The sequence below is a fragment of the Pelodiscus sinensis genome, chromosome 4 (assembly GCF_049634645.1).
Source record: "Pelodiscus sinensis isolate JC-2024 chromosome 4, ASM4963464v1, whole genome shotgun sequence".
Classification (NCBI taxonomy): Eukaryota; Metazoa; Chordata; order Testudines; family Trionychidae; genus Pelodiscus; species Pelodiscus sinensis.
Window position 1 is genome coordinate 9,986,365 of NC_134714.1, and position 17,952 is coordinate 10,004,316.

General features: G+C 46.7%; 1 protein-coding gene across 2 annotated transcripts in view; it reads left to right on the forward strand.

Moving 5' to 3' along the window:
- Positions 1-17,952, forward strand: part of PELI2 (pellino E3 ubiquitin protein ligase family member 2) — a 228,053-nt gene that overhangs the window by 184,981 nt on the left and 25,120 nt on the right. The window lies entirely within an intron of this gene.

Below are 17,952 nucleotides of genomic sequence, written 5' to 3' on the forward strand. Positions count from 1 at the left end.
ATTAACCTTTTTGGCAGATTGTAGTGGTACGTGACTTCACCAGCCGTCTACAAGCTGCACTGTTGCACCAAGCAGCAGATAGATGTGTGTGAGCAAAAGACAAGAAAAATGGTAAACATGGACAGATGTTTGTACCCTAGAATAGCCAAAAGAGCAGGGAAGTGGAAAGAAGTAAGTGAAGAAACTGTGGGAAAGGTATTCTAGCTTGGGTTGCCAACTTTCTAATTGCACTGCGCTGAATAGTAGTACAGGCAGTCCCCGGGTTACGTAAAAGATAGGGACTGTAGATTTGTTCTTAAGTTGAATCTGTATGTAAGTCGGAACTGGCATCCAGATTCAGCCGCTGCTGAAACTGATCAGTTTCAACAGCGGCTGAATCTGCACTCCAGTTCTGACTTACGTACAGATTCAACTTAAGAACCCCAGGCGTCCCCAAGTCAGCTGCTGCTGAAACTGATCAGCAGCTGACTCCAGGAAGCCCGGGGCAGAGCAACTCTGCCTTGGGCTTCCTGTAGTCAGCCGCTGGTCAGTTTCAGCAGCAGCTGACTTGGGGACGCCTGGAGCAGAGCAGCTCGGGTGCTGCTGGGTTGGTCCAGTAGCGCGGCCGCTCCACGGCGCTACTGGACCAGCCCAGCAGCACCCCAGCTGCTCTGCCCCAGGCGTCCTGATTTCAGCCGCTGCTGAAACTGATCACCAGCGGCTGAATCAGCACTCCTGGGGCAGAGCAGCTGGGGTGCTGCCGGGTTGGTCCAGTAGCGCCAAGGAGCGGTGCTGCGGGACCAACCGGCAGCGTCCCACCTGCTCTACCACAGGCCCCGGGCTTTGCTCCACGTCTCCCAGGTCTGCTGGGGGGGGGGGGCACTAGCTACGTCCCCCCCCAGCAGACCAGGGAGATGCTGAGCAAAGCCGCGGAGGACCCGGGTCGGACCCGCGGTGCTTCCAGATCAGCTGGAAGCGCCGCGGGTCCGGCCCGGGTCCTCCGCCGCTTTGCTCCCCGTCTCTCTGGACTGCTGGCTCCCCCAGCAGACCAGGGAGACGGGGAGCAGCTTTTCTCACCCTGGAGGAGGCGGGCGGCGGGACCAGGTGTCCCGCCGCTCTAGTCCTCCAGGGCGAGAAAATCCCCGTTCGTAACTGCGGATCCGACATAAGTCGGATCCGCGTAACTCGGGGACTGCCTGTATCTGAAAAATCAGTACGAATATTGTTCTTTAAGGAAATACAACATTGTAGAATTACATTAATGCAAAACTGGCTCAAAGTCCCTGTTAGCTACATTTATTTCTGTGAAAATAGCTCCCCGTGCCCAGTTTGTATCATATGGACAGTGTGTCAAATTTAGCCCTGGTGCAGCTTACACCAAGACTGTATAACTGTCCCAGAAACTGCAAAAATATCTTCCTTTTATTCTTTCAACTTATGGATTTATTTCATGGTTTTAATTATCAACGTTAATTATCATTTGGTTTTTAAAAATGACTATGAACTATACTGAAATCTCTTTAATAAATAGCAGAGTTGTTGACTCGAGTCCCATGACTTGGACTTGAGTCCGACTTGAATCTCCTAGGTGACTCAACTTGAGACTCAACTCGGGTTCATTGTTTGTGACTTGAGACTCAACTTGAGACTTGCTAATTTTGTTAAATCGACTTGGTGAAAAAATTGTCCGAAAATGCCGATATTGATGGCTTATACAAAAGTGACTTGACATTTTTAAAATTAAGAGTTGAGACTCAACTTGAGACTTGACTCGAAAGTAACTTTAGGGACTTGAGACTCGACTTGAGAATTGAACTGTAGTGACTTGAGACTTGACTTGGACTTGACAATGAGGACTTGAAGACACAAAAGACAGGACTATGCAGCACTTTAAAGACTAACAAGATGGTTTATTAGGTGATGAGCTTTCGTGGGCCAGACCCACTTCCTCAGATCAAATTGTGGAAGAAAATTGGAATGACCATATATACCAAAGGGGTACAATCAAAAAAAGTGAATACATATAAAATTGACAAATCAGATTTTAGAACAGAGGGGAAGTGAGGGGGGGAGGTTAGTGTCTGAGATAATGATATTAGGGTGATAATTGGGGAAGCTATCTTTGTAATGGGTAAGGTAGTTAGCATCTTTAAGGCCCATTCGTAAAGTGTCAAATTTAAGCATGAATGACAGTTCAGAGGTTTCCCTTTTGTTGTCTGCTGTTAGTCTCCCCTCCCCCGCCCCCCCACCTCCCCTCTGTTCTAAAATCTGATTTATCAATTTCATATGTGTTCACTTTTTTTTTATTGTATCCCTTTGGTATATATGGTTGTGCCAATTTTCTTCCACAATTTGATCCGAGTAAGTGGGTCTGGCCCACGAAAGCTCATCACCTAATAAACCATCTTGTTAGTCTTTAAAGTGCTGCATAGTCCTGTCTTTTGTTTCAGCAAGACCAGACTAACACGGCTACATCTCTATTACTATTTGACTTGAAGACAACACTAGTAAATAGTTAACAAGTTTGTGCACAGGGTTTCTCCCCCCCCCCCAATTTAATTTGAACAGAAATTTGCCTAGTTCTGCAAATGTGTTCCATGAAAATGTTCAATAAATGCAACATTTAAAAAATGGTCTTTGTTTACTTTTGCCTTACACTGTGTAGATTGGCAATTGAACCACAACATTTCCATTGCTCCTAGGTGCTTAACTTTTGCCTCCCGCCCCCAAGACAAAAGTTTTGCAGCATGTTGTGTGCAGGTGGAAGTATTTTGTCAGCAGAAGTGCAGACAAGAGTGTTTATACTGCCTGACTTCTCGTGACCTGGCCATGTCCCCAGCCATGTCACTAAAAAGCTGTATAGTGTTGTAGACAAAGCCATAGTGGCATCTCCTTTCCTTTCCTTTTTCTGTCTCGATTTGCTAACCCTTTGACTCAGGGCAATCTCATGAGTGTTCCATGTTGTTCATTTAGCTGTTGGTAGGAAAATGTTGACAGCTGAGAGGTTAAAGGGTGAGGACTGTTAGTGGGGATACCCAGATAACATATGCACAGTAGGCTGAAATTCCTTACGCTTAAAGACCTTTGTTGTAATGCTAATGTAAACGCTGGCTTGTTCTGTTTATAAGGAAAGCAATAAGATGAAAAGAAGAGCTGGTATGTGACTGAATAGGAAGCAGATGGAAACTTTTTTTTAAACAGCTGTGACTCAGATCCTGGTTGATGTGGACACTCTTCTCCTCTCTACTGCTCTCTTTATGCATACAAAGCCCATGAAGTTTTCATGACTACGTTCTTCCCAAGCTTTACAAATATTAGATGGTATTTTTTGCAGCAGCTGTCTTAAGTCAGTATACATTTCCAACTTTATTGAAGTCTAATACTACAGAAGCAATAAAATATGGAATAAAAAAAACTGCACCCAGTTAGTCTTTAGGTACAAATAGTATGACTATATGAATTTGAAAGGAATTTTATTTGAAAACTTCTCATAGTTGATAACTAGTTTTAAATCTTTTCTGATTTGGACAAAACTTTATTTGCCTTGATTTGCTTTTCCAGTATCAAAATCTCTCCTAGCTCTGACTTTTGGATTCATGGCCATTGGGAATATATTATCTTAAATTTTGCATAGTCACCCATTCACTAGCTAAAATCTCTTTTCGCCAATTTCCTGTAATGGTGTGCAAACAAAGGTTTCGCACTTACTAATTTGAAGTATGAAATGGAGGAAGTTCCTAGAAAAAGGGGGATCTGAAGTAGAGATGTAAGCAACTAGTCGACTACCCGATAAGCATATGCTTATCAGGTAATCAAGTAGTGACTCAACTAGTCACCTGCCCCCTCCTTCCTGTCTGTCAGAGAAGCAGCAAGTGAAGCAGGAGCCAGTGTTGGAGGGAACCCCCCCCCCATTACCGTCTCGGATGGGGGGCCGAAAGAGACAAAGGCGTAGCGGGGCACTGGTGCAAGCTGGGAATCAGCCGATCTCAGAAATTCCGCCTCTGCTTTTTAAATGTATTAAGGTTCTTAATATATGTTAGAAGCACAGGTGTAGCGGAGAGGACCAGGCATGAGTGGGGAATCAGCTGTTCTGGCTTGTTCCAGGTCCCCCCGCTACGTGTCTGCTTTTTAAAAATATATTAAGAGTTTGGCAACTCTTAATACATTTAAAAGGCAGAGCCACAGTGGGGTTAGCTCCCGGGCTGAGATCTAACCACACTGTGGCTCTGTAGTTTCCCCCCTTATCTACTAATCGAGTCGTCAATGGAAATTCCATCAACTACTCAATTAGCTGATTAGCGGCAATTTAACATCCCTGATCTGAAGGAAACAACATTTCAGTCATGTAGCTCTTACGAGTCATATCAAACTTCAGTTAATATTTTTCTTTCATGCATTGATACAGAAAGTAATATGCATTTGAAAATAAATTCTCTTACCCAAACCAGATTTTTTTGTTTATCTGTGTTCAAAATGTAAATAAGTTCTGCAACCATAGCAGTGGTGTTCTACCAACATTAGGAGCAAGGGTAGGGTCAGTGGGGTCATTTGGTCGTGGGGTACTCAGTTAAGGCACTCTTAATAAAGTATTCTAAAATCCCCATGTACACATAGTGAGATTCTCTGAATGTTAAAAGTGTCACAGGAGAGATGGGGAAAGGGAATACGAATTGAGCATAATTTGGGGGTTATTTAGTCAAAGAATTCTCAAGATCCCCTTCCAACAAAGAGCTTATAGTCAAATTGCTTTAAAAATGTGCATAACAAGATTGCCTTGCAACTGGCTATTCTACAACAGGGGCTAAGATTCTAGGGCAGTGGTCCCCAACCTTTTTGTGTGGCGGGTTCCTCACCGGTGGGTGCTGTCATCCTGCTGTGTCACCCGGCTGGCCCCATGCCAAGTGTGCCTGCGCCGGCGCCAGACCCCCTCACCGCAGCCATTTCACCGCTCCAGACCGGCCGCCCTGCTCCCGCGGCTTCCCCGCCACGCTCCCTGGCAGGTTCTTCTGCTGCCAGCGCTTCCCCAGGCCCCGTCATGGCGGGAGTTCAGCCCCAGAGCACATGTGGCCCGTCCTCCCCCGGTCATCCCACATCGTGACCCAGACTAGGCGGGCGCACACAAATGCCCCGGCGGGCGCCATGGCGGGGGCCGCTGCTCTAGGGGAATCTTTAGGATGACTGGATTAGTTCACATTTCTTCAGGTCTGACATGCTGCAGGGGGCTTTGCAGAGCCCCTTCCTTCTAAGGCTATGTGTACACTATTCAGCTTTTACTGACAAGGCTGTTGTAAATGCCATTTGCCTGTGTAAATGCCATTTGTCAACACTTCTAGTCCCCACAAGCAGCTTTCACTTTGTTGGCAGGAGAGCACTCCTGCTGACAGAGGCATTTGCACTTGCCATGGAAAACTTTTGTTGTGCGGAGGGGGGAGGGTAAGCACTTGTGAATGACAAAAGTTTTATTGTGATAGAAATGTAGCCGTGTTAGTCTGGTGTAGCTGAAACAAATTACAGGACTGTGTAGCACTTTAAAGACTAACAAGATGGTTTATTAGATGATGAGCTTTGTTGTTTCAATTGCAAGTGTAGATTAACCCAAATCCTCAGTGTGGAATGCAGTATCTGGGGCTCCACTCCACTTTCCCTTGTACTGTAATTGGTCGATGTGCTTGCTCCTCAGAGCATATAGGTTTACACCTTTTCTCCCCATGCTCCTCCTGGAACACTACAGGAGTCGGGGGGGGGGGGGGGGACAAAAAGAAGTCAGAGTTGGTAGCTGAGTCGCAGTGATGAGGAGGGGTGAAAATAACTTAGGGCATGTCTACACTGACAAGTTTTGTCACCAAAACCCCCTTTTTGGTGACAAAACTCAGCGTTCACAATGTAGTGCAAGAAAAGTTGTGAAAAATGCCCAGTTTCGACGACAAAAAAAGCTTCCCTCTCCATGAGGGGCCCCCCTTTCTGGCAACAGTCATGCAGTGTGTACCGCCAAAGGCTGTTTTTTTACCTTTATTGAACTCTGTGATGTTTTCAGCAGTGCCCAAGTAGCCACTTTGGGCAGCGCTTTGAACTCCTGCCCTGCCGCTGCCGGGCAACCAGCAATCTATCCCTCCACCTCGAGCTATGGCTCGCACTGTGGGATCTGAGATATGGCTCCCTTGCTCAGTCACTTACACCTGTGCAAACGGGTACCAGTTTGAAATTGGACAGCACAAGGTGCAGGAGGTGGCAAATCAGTACTGTCTGCATCCCTGGCATAGTGGATCCACAAGCTGTGCAGAGCTGCAATGGATTTTGGGTGGAAGGATAGCTCTGTGGTTTGAGCATTGACCTGTTAAACCCAGGGTTATGAGTTCAATCCTTGAGGAGGCCATTTAAGGATTTGTGTTAGAAATCTGTCAGGGATGGTACTTGGTCCTGCTATGAGGGCAGGGGACTAGACTCAATGACCTTTCAAGGTCTCTTCCAGTTCTGGGAGGTAATTTCATCACCTAGCAAGTCCCTGGAATTTTAATTCCCTTTTGTGCCGGATGGCCATGAGAGCACTCCACGCTGAGCATCTTTCCAGCTAGTCATGGCTGACTTGCATCAGACTCTTTCCTGCTTGGACCACTGTGGAGCTTTGGGATATTACCAGCATGTGGGAAGAGGATTCAGTGAGGAACCCACAGGCACTGGTATGCGTACAGGCACAGTTCTCGATCCTTATGTGGAAGTGGTATGAGCAGAACATTCTGCAGTGCAGAGCAAAGATAAAGGAGCTGAGGCATAAGGTGAGGGAGGCAAACCCTTGTTCCGGTGCTGCACTCGATACATCCTGTATTTAGAAGGAGTTGGACACCATCGGGGGGGAGGGAGCCTTCCTCCACCACCACTAAGAATTCTCCCTGTGGATTCTTCAGAAGGCACCGAGTCACTAGAAAGAGGACTTAAATCTGAAGGATGAAATTCTAGATGAAGAGGTAGAGCTGGATGAGGAGGTGAGACTCACAGCAGGGTCACCTGGTGTGGCAGGCAGACAGGAACTGTTCTCAAGTCCCAAGGTGAATGGCCAGTCTCCGCAGCAGCTTGATGGGGAGAAGGAAGCAGAGGATGAGACGCAGGGTAAGTGCTCTGGTTTGGGGAATGCAGCGGTGGGGGAAGGGCACAGAAAGGTGGGAGGGTGGCTGGTTTTTTGTGGGGTAGCATAGCCCTGCATGACTAGATATTATGTCCCAGCATGGTGTGGATGCACACTGAGATGTTAATTGAATCCTGCAGAGAGATGCTCTGGAAACTTTGCCTAAGGTATTTGTTGATTTTTTTTTTTCTCCCTGGCAGTGCAATAGTGTTCTCTCTCCCCCTCCCACTCCATGGTATGATAGTCTCTCATAACATTCTTCAGTCAGGGTTGCAGGAACCAAAGCAGCATATAATAGGGCTGCATAAAGAGCAGGAGACCCCCATTAGTATCCAGAAATAGAGCCCACGTTTCCCGACTTACCCTCATGAGTGAGATATCCGCAAGAGAAATACCAGGCTTTGGAGAAGTGGGGCATCATTGGAATTTTTTCTATGCAAACCTGCTGCACAAGCCAGGACTTTGTTTTCTGATGCCCCATGCACACTCCTCATCCCCCTTTTCGCCTTCACCCAAACTCCCTATGCTTACAGTGCCTGCAAAGATGTGTGTTTTCCAAGGGCCGTGGGAAAGTGGCTGCATCTGTTGAAAAAGATACTTTTGAGTGAAATGTTTCAACTTTGAGCAGGAATTTAACAATCCCGCTTTTGTTACATTCTATGTTGCAGATGAGATCTTGAGAACACAGAAAACTCCGGCTGACAGACAGCATCAACTAAGGAGGAGGCCCAAGCAAAATAGGGAGGAACTTGTGCGGGAGATTCTAAACCATTTCTCAATGGAGCACAAAAAAGGGAGGAGTGATGGCTGAGTGAAAGACAAGATAGGAAAGATGCTGCTGAGCACATGATCAAGGTTATGGAGGAGCAAACAGAGATGATCAAGTGTTTATTTAATCAAGATACAGAGTGAGCAGAACTGGCCGCAACCTCCTCTGCAACAGATACAGAATGCTCCTTTTCCATGTCTGGGAATGCTCACTTTCTGCTGCATTCCACCTCCTGTCACAACTGTGACTGTCAGCTAGACATATCCATATTTGTGAGGCTGTACCCTAATGCGAATCCTCCCTTATCAAAAAACATTGATCCTTAGTTGTGTGACTGTGATTTGCAGTGATCAATAAAGGCAAAATTTGTAATGGTACAATGACTTTATTTTCTGTTCCACAACCCATAGCAATCACTGAAGCCCCAGATACAGTCTGTTAAATCCCTTTCTTTCACAGGGAGGTATTACTTGGGATGAGGAATAGGATGCAGCAGGAAAGCAACCCCAGAAGAGACATTAGGAATCATGAAAAGAGGGATATAGAATAAGACAGAGAATATCTTATTGCCTCTATATAAGTCAATGGTACGCCTACATCTTGAATACTGTGTACAGATGTGTTCACCGCATCAAAAAAGGATATCTTGGCATTGGAAAAGGTTCAGAAAAGGGCAACAAAAATGATTAGGGGTGTGGAACAGATGCTATATGAAGAAAGATTAAAAAGGCTGGACTTTTCAGCTTAGAAAAGAGTAGACTAAAGGTAGGGGGATATGATGGAGGTTTATAAAATCATGACCGGTGTGGAGAAAGTAAATAAGGAAAAGTTATTTACTTGTTCCCATAACATAAGAACTGGGGGTCACCAAACGAAATTAATAGGTGGAAGGTTTAAAACAAACAAATGGAAGTATATCTTCATGCAGAGCAGTGTCAACCTGTGGAACTCCTTGTCAGAGGAGGCTGTGAAGGCCAGGACTTTAACAGGGTTCAAAAAAGAACTAGATAAATTCATAGAGGTTAGCCTAAATGGGTAGGAACGGTGTCTCTAGCCTGTTTGTCAGATGCTGGAAATGGATGACAGGGGAGGGATCACTTGATTATTACCTGTTTCTGTTCACTCCCTCTAGGGCAGTGGTCCCCAAACTTTCGGGGCTGCTGTGCGTCCGGGGACGGGGCCGCCCATGCGCCGTGCGCCCGGGGCAGAGGCCACCAACGTGCTTGGGGCAGGGGCCAGGCATGCGCTGGGAGCGGGGCCAGCCCAGATCATTCGGCGGGTGCACATAAATGCCCCGGTGGGCACCACATTGGGGACCACTGCTCTAGGGCACCTGACATTGGCCACTGTTGGAGGACACGATACAGGGCCAGATGGACGCTGTTCTTACGTTTCTGCATCCCCTCGTTGTCAGAATGGTTTCTCAAAGCCTCTCTGACATTAATGGCAGCCCTGTGGGCTCCTCTCAGTCCCAGTGTCTGGCTGCTCAGACTGTGCGCCCATGAATGGTTCCTCAGTGCTCTACCGAGGTGCGAACATTTCACCCTTATTTTCACACAAGTGATGCAAACAATAGCATGCAGCTATAGCCATGGGAATATGATCCTCTGTAAGATCTAGCTTGCCATAGAGACACCTCCATTTCCCTTTTAATCAACCAAAGGCACATTTCATTACCATGCGGCATCAGCTCATCCTGTTGTTGAACTGCTCCTTATTGCTGTCCAGGTGTGCCATGTAAGATTTCATGAGCCAGGGCTGTCAGGGGTAAGCCAGATCTCCCAGACCCAATATGGGCATTTCCACATCCCTCAATGTACTCTTGTGGTCTGGAAAGACAATTCCCACCTGCAGCTTTCTGTATAAGTCAGTGTTCCTGAAGATACATGCGTCATGCACCTTTCTGGACCACTCCACATGTTTGTCTGTAAAACGCTCATGGTGATGCACAAGTGCCTGATGCACCATCGAGAACCATCCCTTCCTGTTGATATACTTTGTGGCAGGGTGAGCTGATGCTATAATTGGAATGTGTGCCACCAATTGTTCCCTCCCCCCACAGAATTAGGCAAGCCCATCTCTGCAAAACCAGCCACTATGTCATCCATGTTTCCCGGAGTCTCAGTCCTGCAAATGTGCAGGGCAATATATTGCATTCTGCTGCAGAAAAGTGCAGCCTCAAGGGTAGACTTCTAACTCCAAACTGATCTGTAACAGACTGGTAGCAAGCAGGAGGAGCAATTGCCACATGATTCTCTAATGAGAGGACAGCTCTCATTGGGGTGTCCTTGGGCCACAGTTTGGGGGCCAGCTCAGCCCAGAGCTCTAGGAAGGTTGCTTTGCACATTTTAAAGCAGTGTTTCTCAACCAGTGGTACGAGTACCCTCGGGGTACTCAAGAGAAGTCTGGGGGCTACGTCAACACAATTGAAATTTGGAGAAAACTGAATTTTTGTGTTAAGTTTTACAGCATTTTATTATTTTTGTACGTTTTTACACCCAAAAATTTCATCGCCCACCCAGCTATGATTAAATTGCTTAAACAAATGTGTTGTAATGGTAGAAAAAAATTGGTACTTTATTAAAAAAAAAAGTTGAGAAACACTGTTGTGAAGTTTTGTAGCCACTGATCTTCATCCCACACCTGAACAACATTGCTATCCCACTGCTCAATGCTGGTTTTCCTAGCCCAAAAGCAATAGTCTACCCTGTGCAGGTGATCTATGCCAGCCATATGCAGTGCCAGGTTGCTGCAGGTCCATGTCACTTACAGCATTGTGCCATATGCTGTTGTTTCTGTGCTGTGTCCAAATAGTGTTGCAAGACACCAGCAGGACAGGAGCCCAGCTGGGAGCGTATGCCTCCACCTACAGTGCCCCAGCTGGCCTGGGCCTGTGCATACCATAGAAGGGAAGGACAGACTTGGGAGCCTCTCGGGAAGTGTGCACCTCCTCCTGCAGTGAAGCGCCCCCAGCGCCAGTCTTTCTTACCAGTGCGGTGAACCAGGGCACACCGCCTAATTCTTTCACCTTTGTTGTGTCCCTATGCTCAGATGCACGTGCCAGTAGTACCTCCCACACTACCACCATTTCATCGAAAAGAGGAAATTCTCTACCTCAGAACTCGGCATTAAAGTTACCGTTCACTGGCACGGCCTCCAGAAATGAAACCTCAGTCCCGCCCTATAGTCTTAACTCTTTCCTCTGAATGAGGTCCCATCCTGCCCGGACAGAGAACACAGTACTTTTTCCTTCTGCGTAATGTGGATGCACTGCAGAGATGCAGCACATAGTATAGAAGGAGAAACCAGTCAAACAGAGGTTGTTTTTAAGGCAGGCTCAGTGAACGCTACATGGTTTGTTTACACTGTAGCTGAGAGCAAGTCTTACAGCCAGTATTGATAAACTTGTGCTTGAACTCAGACTCTCAAGCCCACTCAACCCCATAAGCTTCCGAGGTCAAGCTCAGTGTCTACTCAGCTATTTTTAGTTTACTAGTGTGTCGACGCAGGGCTTGGGAGCTTGCTGAGTAGACATACTCCAATGGCTATCCCGGACTCAGCCATTTCACCCACTTTTCACAAACCCGATGTGTGTAGGGTACTAACTGCTGCAAATCTCCGTGGCAAACAGGTTTTTGGGCTCTTCCTCTTGCACAACCAAGGTGTCATTCCACAGAAATGAGCAGTCCATGGGCAGACAAACGAGAAAATACAATTGTGGGACACACCACAGCACATAAAATGGCATGTTTCTTAATTATTCCAGATGGCTGCTTATTGCAGGGCAGCGCTAGCAGAAACAAACTTGCATTGCAGGGCTCATGTGCACCTTTAAACCACTCTGATTACTGCTTTTTAAAGGTTAAAAGATATTGTTTGTTCTAGAAGGTTTTGAAGTGTTGCACGAATGAAGTTTTTTGGCTAGTGAATTAAATCAGTTACCAATTTTTCTCGATTTATCACAGATCTTGTGATATTTAGCATGTTTTCTAAAAACACCAGCTCCTGGAGCAATATAATTGTGTGCCAATATCAACTGTATTTTTTTTAAATGAAATAAACTTCTAACTTTCATGGTTGTGGTGGAAAGCCATTCTCTGTGGGAATTTTTAGAAGGGTTTGGGATTGGCATTACTGTGACATGATTGTAGGAGTAATTTGGGATTGTAGAGCCTTTTTTTAATTGTGATGTTAAAACTTTTTAATTTTCTGGCAGTGGCAGATTACCACCTGATTGATTGTTCCATTGCTTCTCTTTTCCCACTCTGTTGTGTTTCTGTCTCTTTTTTTCTGTGTCTTTGTCTACACTACAGCTTTTAGTGAACAGCTCTGGGGCTAAACTTTGGGCAGTGTAAATATTGCTGTTCATAGAACCATACAGCTGGAAGAGACCTCAGAAGGTCATCAAGTCCAGCCCCTTGCCCAAGGCAGGACAAATCCCAACTAAATCAACCCAGCCAGGGCTTTGTCAAGCCGAGACTTAAAAACCTCTAGGGATGGAGATTCCACCAACTCCCTAGGTAACCCATTCCAGTGCTTCACCATCCTCCTAGTGAAATAGTTTTTCCTAATATCCAACCTAAACCCCTCCGACCGTAACTTGAGACCATTGCTCCTTGTTCTGCCATCCGTCACTACTGAGAACAGCTTCTCTCTATCCTCTTTGGAACCCCCTTCAGGAAGCTGAAGGCTGCTATTAACTGTTCTGTACTTTTGCTGACAAAAAACTTCCACCTCCCTCTGTATGAGCAGCATTTCCTTTCTGGGCAGGGGACCATTCCTACCAACAAAGCACTGTTGTGTGTTTAAGCACCTCTGAAGGACAATTGCCAGTGCAGATAAAGCTTTAATGCAAGTTGTTAGAAAAGTAGGGTCTGTAGCTTTCTGTGCTTGTACAGTGCCTGATGCACTCGGTGCTACTAGAAACAAATAACACTTTATTTCTTTGACTTTGCAGTTTTACTTTAATGGCCAGTTTGTTTCTAAGGCACGTAATAAAAATGCATATGAAATTTCTTTAAACTGAGCCAACTGCCTGTGTTGTATTCTCTATGGAAAGTATGTCCTCTTCTGTACTTTGAAATTTTGTTTTAGCATTTTGAAAAGCAATTATACACTAACAGGAAATGCATTGCTAAATTAATATATTTAAACCCAGTTTTTCAATGGAAGGGGGAGAAAAACCCTGCCACTATAACAGATTAGAAAAGGTACATTCATTGATAGGCACATTGCTTCAAATATGGCTTCCATTTCTCATATCTTAGGAAAATGACACCCTTGAGCAATATTAATGAATTTTTCTAAGACATAGGTTATGAGTTAGTCTAAAAGTCATTTCAGGTAAACCCCCTTCTAAAGTAGTTAGTATATGGATCTAAAATAAGGCTTCTACAACTTAGGTCACCTAGTAAATTGCTGATGGGAACCAAATGAGAGGAAAGCCATAATACATTAATGAGTATGTGTTGGGATAAATTGGAATATGGTGACATTTATGAAGGGCCTAATATTATAGCTCATACATCAAAAAGATTTCTTTCAGGTTGCATTAGACTGCTCAGTGACTAGTGTGGGCTGCACTCTAATCTAATGGCTAGAGGAATGGAGATAAAAATAACGTATTGGCATGTCCTGGCCGAGGCTGGGTTTTTTCCACCCCCCTTCAGTGAAAGTATTGGTCAGTCAATCTAATAATGATCAGATATGCTAATGGAGCCAAATTCTGATTAGATTTATGCAATCTGTGCCACATAATTAGTACCTGTAAAGATCCATAGTATATTATGGAAGTAAAAAAACATTTGTTACATTGACAGCAGTAGACTGGTATGCCTCAAAGAAACCCCTAAAACAAAACACACCCTCTTCCCTCCCCTCTCACCCCCCAAAGAAAACCACACCTAGTTTAACTGTGTAGGCAAGGAGTCTGCAACCTTTTCAAACCAAAGAGCCAAACTATCGCAAAACTCAGAACGAGTGGTCGACAAAGAGCCCGTATAAAAATAGCCATGTGCATGACTGAAAATATACAACTTAATATTATTGATAATTGATGTGATGATGAATAAGAGCATCAATGAAACATTGTACTCACAGACTTATTGAATGGGATTGTTGCTGCTGCTGGAGGTGTAGTTTGTGGATGTGGGGGTGTAGGAGTCAGGGTTGGGGTGAGTGAGGGGCTCAGGGCAGCGAACTGAGGTGTTTGGGAGGTACAGGCGACAGGGTGCAGGGCACTGGGAAGTAGAACATGGGGGCAGCCTGGGACTGAATTATCTTACTTGGCCAGGGCTGGGCTGCTGCACCCGAGCAGCAGTAGCTGGATGAGAGGCTGGGTCAGGATCACCACAGCCGGATCGTGGCCTCCCCTCCTACCTGTGCTGGGGCGGGGGGGCTGCCTGCTGCTGCCAGCCCTTCCTGCGGCCAGAATGAGCACAAGACCACAGGGCCTGTTCCAGGATCGGGGCTGGGGACAATACGCTGTGGCCAGATGGGGGCTGGGCACTTTTACTTTCTCATGTTAGTTTACAAAAGTTTATTTTAAATAATGTAAAATACGATGTCCAACACAAAAGGTTTCACCATTGTCTTTATTTATGGCAGGGCTGGGGAACCTTTTTTAGGCTGGGGGCCATGGACCCACAGAAAAATCTGTCAGGGACCACAAAGTGAGAAGCAAAAAAATAGCTCCTCCAAAAAATCCCAATCCTCAGTGATGTGGCCCCCTACTGAGACACCTCCCTCCCCTGGTGCTGCAGCTCCATAGTGGGGAGGGGCAGGGAGGACTGAGGTTCAAGGCCTCAGGCAAGATTAACTCTTCTGGGGTTCCAGGGTTAGTGGATTTTGTGGGACCCCCTAGGCTCTGGGGTGGGGTCAGAAATGAAGGGTCCAGTGTGCAGGACAGATGCCAGTGAGTGGGATGGGGTGAGGGGGTGCAAGATCTGGGTGGGAGGTGGGGTGCAGGAGCAGGCTGGGAGTACGGTGTATGGCCAGGGGAAATGGGGCAGGAACAGGCCAGGCTGGGGATAGGGTCTCTGGCCGGAGGGAGGGTGCAGGAGCAGGCTGGGGGTATGGTCTCTGGCCGGGGGGAGGGTGCAGGAGCAGTCTGGGGATAGGGTCTCTGGCCGGGGGGAGGGTGCAGGAGCAGGCTGGGGGTATGGTCTCTGGCCGGGAGGAGGGTGCAGGAGCAGGCTGGGGATAGGGTCTCTGGCCGGGGGGAGGGTGCAGGAGCAGGCTGGGGGTATGGTCTCTGGCCGGAGGGAGGGTACAGGAGTAGAGTGCAGATGGGTGTCTGGCCCGAGAAGGCTGGGAGTAGGGTGTCTGACTGGGGGTAGGGGACAGAAGCAGGCTGTGGGAGTAGGTTGGCTGGGGAGGAGGGTGTCTGGCTATGAGGGAGAGGCAGGAACAAGCTGGGGGTGCAGGGTCTCAGTGTGAGGGGGGCTGGGGGAGCAATGAGGGGCTGGGGTTTAGACAAGGCACTTACTTGCTTTTGCACCCCACGCTGCTCTCAGGCTCCTCGTCCCAGGCATGGTTTCCTGCTGCTCCAGTTGGCCAGATTCTAGCCAGTGGGAACAAAGTCTCCAGGCAACGCATCCCTGTGCAGCAGCGCAGAGCCGTTTGTGGTTCCTCTTCTTCCTCCATCACACGACAAGGCTCAGGGCTTTCTCCAGACGCCCCCCTCCCACCTCATAGGAAGCCTGCACTGGCTCCAGTCTTGCAGGGGACCCGAGGCTGTAGCACCAGTGTGGGCTCCCCATTGCTGGGGGGAATGAAGGCAGGGCCGAACTCGAGCTGAGAGCCATATTTGACCGACCTCTGGTCTAAGCTTAAAGCTCACTTGATTTGCCCTTTCGGTTATAGACAGCGCTATATAAAGTGCCCAATCGCTCTGAGAAAAATAGGACTTGTGCTTCCAGAATTGGTTCCGGAGCCGATAATTAATCTTTCCAACCCCTATCAATTGTTTTCATGTATGTATTTACTAAATTTGTCTTAATATTTGTGAACATGGTTATGCATATTAAACTTTGTTGCTCTATGGTTAAAATTGTATACATGTTACATATGCTGTTTTCACTATTTTATGTATACTGCAGTAGTGTACCTACAGAGCATAGCCAGGGTATGGTGCTAAGTGTTGTATGTACAAAACATAAAGATTGTCCCTGCTCTAAACAGTTTACAATCTAAGGTGTAGTCCTGTAGTTTTTGACATACTGGCAGACTGCTGACCTATATATAGCCCTGTTGACATCAGTGGCAGGATGGGACCTAAAGTGATAACGGGACTACAAATGGTGAGACATTTATGATCAATGTACAATTATGAATGCATGGAACATCTGTAATTTATTTATACATTCTAGCAATGTCGGATAGATGGCATAAATCTGTAGAGAAATGAGCCTATCAGTGATCTCTGTGCACGTGTAAATTCATAATTAAAAATGGTCCATTTTTGTCCCTTCATAAAACAAAACGTTATGGTCTGAAATGCTATAACCTCTTTAGTGTTGTAAATTATATTAAGTATCAGAGGGGTAGCCGTGTTAGTCTGAATCTGCAAAAGTGGCGAGGAGTCCTGTGGCACCTTATAGACTAACTGAAGTGTAGGAGCATAAGCTTTCGTGGGCAAAGACCCACTTCGTCACATGCATCTGATGAAGTGGGTCTTTGCCCACGAAAGCTTATGCTCCTACACTTCAGTTAGTCTATAAGGTGCTACAGGATTCCTCGCCGCTTTTGCAAATTATATTGTGTCTATATTACTAATGCGGCAGTGACAGTGGCTGGAGCCCCAGGCCCTTTTAATAACCGCCAGAGCATTGGGCACGGTGCACACTGGGCAGCTCTGAGGGCTGCCTCCGGAAGCCTTGCCCGAAATTTGTTCTTTCTGCCTGAGGCCCGTCCCTTCCAAGGACACAGCCAGCCACCTCCCTTGCCAGGAGCCCTGCAAGTCTGTTACATGTACTCTGTGCTGAAGAAATTCTATTTATATAGGTGCATCTGTGCTGAATAACTGTTAATTCTGCAGACTCTGCTAATCTCAATAACTTGAGCTGAACTGTTCTGTCTTTAAAAACTAAAAAACTAGCATTTGTCTGGCATGACTTAGTGTTATCTGTTTTCTTTGGGGGGGGGGGGTGAGCAGGGGTTGGACCTTAATGGGGTTTTGTGGTGGTGATGGAAGTTGGTATTTCACTTACTTTAGTACAGGTTGAAACTCTCTTAACCGGGATCCATGAGTGTTGCAGGACCAGAGAGTCCCAGTGGAGGGCCAGCAGTAAGGATCCCTGTGGGACCAGCAAGGCAGTGGGCTGCCCGCAGCGAGCTGATGATGGGACCGTGGAGCGCATGGCAGCGGGGCTGCCCAGCAGGGTTGGGAGACCCGGCGTGTTGGCTGCCCAGTGGAGCTGGGAGCCCTGGTGCACTGTGTGCACATGGCTGCCCAGGGAGCCCTGGTGTATCAGTGTGGTGCGTATAGCTGCTTAGGAAGCTCCAGCGTGGGGCTGCCCAGGAAGCCCCTGCACACAGCATGTGCGTGCGGCTGCCTAGAGCCCCGGAGCCGGGCTTCCCAGCAGAGCTATGGCTGCCCAGTGGGTGGCAGGGCAGCAGGGAGCCAGCTGAGAGGCCAGCAGCTGAGCCGGGGGCTGGAGGCAGGGTCCAAAAATTATGTCCCCTGGTCTGTCAAAATCCCTCATCTGGTACCAGTCAGGTCTTGAGGTCGCTGGACCTGGTAGGTCCAACCTGTACCACCTTCTGAAAATTAGAGAAATCAAATAAGCTACTCAGTACACTGCTTTGATAATGAGGCTGCAAAGTGTGATGAAAAAGTCCAGCATTATTTGCATTGGATGTTCTTTAGAAATTATTGTGAAAGTTATGTGCAATGATTGTCTCTTCCAGTTATCTTCCAGACTTGAGGGGGTTTTATAATGTTTATGTTGCATATTCAATGTTGTGCTATTCTGGTAAATTCTGATAAGTCATTTTGTTTCAAATGAGTTACTACTTTAAACTTTGTATAAAATGTGAATTACTGGTGCTATTTAAGCTTTAGATAATTCTTGTTAAAATGAAT